This window comes from Aphanomyces astaci (genome assembly GCF_000520075.1).
Source record: "Aphanomyces astaci strain APO3 unplaced genomic scaffold supercont1.84, whole genome shotgun sequence".
Taxonomy (NCBI): domain Eukaryota; phylum Oomycota; class Saprolegniomycetes; order Saprolegniales; family Verrucalvaceae; genus Aphanomyces; species Aphanomyces astaci.
Genome location: NW_009798347.1, coordinates 43,622 through 45,526, shown reverse-complemented (window position 1 = coordinate 45,526; position 1,905 = coordinate 43,622). Strand labels below are relative to the sequence as shown.

The 1,905-nt window shown below is 49.4% G+C and overlaps 1 pseudogene across 1 annotated transcript; it reads left to right on the top strand.

Moving 5' to 3' along the window:
- The first annotated feature begins 404 nt into the window (after nt 1-404).
- H257_16316 lies at nt 405-476 on the top strand (annotated as a pseudogene). The gene has a single exon. The product of its transcript is annotated as a tRNA-OTHER (tRNA).
- The last annotated feature ends 1,429 nt before the right edge of the window (nt 477-1,905 follow it).

The following is a 1,905-nucleotide window of genomic DNA, read 5'->3' as shown; positions in this document are numbered from 1 at the left end:
CGACCCCACCGATCCACGCCCATGTACAACATCCGCCACACATCCAGCCCGTCCCTGCCCACTCCCACTGTCCGTGCGCACCGCCGACCAGATGTACGCGCTACGTCCTGCCCACGGCTTGCCCACGTCGACTTTCATTTATGTTCTTACATGTGTATGATGCGTAATGATATTGTTTACCATGATTTGCATTATCACCATGTTGTTAGTAAGTAGTACAGGCGGCGACAGAATTTAAGGGACACCTACTACTTCGAGTTTTCATGAAATCGATATATGATTGGTCAACTTACTTCGAAATTCGATGGAAAATGCAGCCAACCATGGAGCAGCTTCAAGAGTTTCAAGCACTTCAACATTTTAAATTGATTGGATTGATGAAAGACTTAGAAAGATAAGCGTCTGACGCAATAGCGCAGTGGTTAAACACGTTGTGTGTCTAGAGTGAGCCCCGGGTTCAATTCCCGGGGGCGTCGGACTTTTTCTTTGTTTAGGTCACATTTATTTTTTATCAACCAAATTGTGAAAACTCAATATTTTCTACATTTATTGATGTTTTGGAATGGCTTTAATGAAGCTACTACGAATTTCATCCGGCGGAATAGCGCAGTGACAGTCATAAGATCTACATCATCACTATCCTCACCTTCAATCAACTCTTCTTCGAGCCACAAGTCGCGCAAGTGCCGTTTAAATGGAGCCATGACTCCAACATCTAGTGGCTGAACGACACTCGTTGCATTCGGAGGGATCACAGCCACACTCTTCGCTGGCAATTCGAAGGCCTTGTTTGCTGACGTGAGGGTCGAAGTTGTCCATCAACAATACCGTCGGCTTTTGTACACGAGGCTTCAATACGTTGCGTAGGTAGAAGGCCCAAACGCGCTCGTCCATCCAGGCGCTGTCTTGCACGGCGTAGTAGTGACCGATAGGAAACGAATCAAACTCGTTCCTCTCGATCAGACCACCTGGCTCTCCCCGCATGATAAAGAGAATGGGAAGCTTGTTTCCGTTCGCGCGAGCCCCAAGAACGGCAGTCATGCGGTATGAGTGCTTCTCACCGCTTGAAATCTTGGCAGGTGTCCCACGTACAGACCAAATGGCATGCGGTGGCATGTCATAGTGCATGCCGGTCTCGTCTACGATGACGTCGTCACCGTACCCACAGAACGCCTTGTGGAAATCCAATGCAAAGGCAGAGCGGGTGGCTGCGAGCTCAACTTGTGACTTCTTTGCCTTGGCAGGCTTCTGGCGGGTGAACCCGTGTCGAGCGCAGAACCGTTGAAGGAGCCTGAGAAGCGACTTGTATCCACTTCGTCGTGATGCGTGGTACTCAGCAAGTCATTCCTTATGGTGTCGCTTGATGTAGTTGATAAGGTGCGTACATGTGACGGCGCGTTCAGCGTCGCGGAGCTTGTGCATTAGGATCTCAAGCCCGTCTTCGCAGGGCAGCTCGACAGGTCGTCCTGCCCCTTCCAAGTAGAAACGCTTTTTGTTGCCGTCAAAGCTCATGAGAAGGTCCGCCTGCTGCCCCCACCGCGACAAGTTGCTTCTGGGTATTCCAGTCATGGCTTCGAGCTCCCGAGTCGACGCGTCCCGCATCTTCAAAAGCATTGCACGCTTTGTCGCATGTAAGTAGCGTCGTCTGGGCTTCTTTTGGGGGCTTATTTTGTTGCGCATTACAAAATGACTGGCTTCGTGCCATGAAATCGTCAGATCGCGGGTATTTAAAATGTTTTCCCGCCAAATGACAGTTTTATCCAATGGCTGCTCGATATATTGATATTCAAATATGATTGGCGGAATATTTGTGTGTAACCTTAGTACTTCGGTGTCCCTTAAATGCTGTCGCCGCCTCTAGTAGTTACTGTGATGTGAAAGCCGTCTGGGTCTAGTGGTGTATAC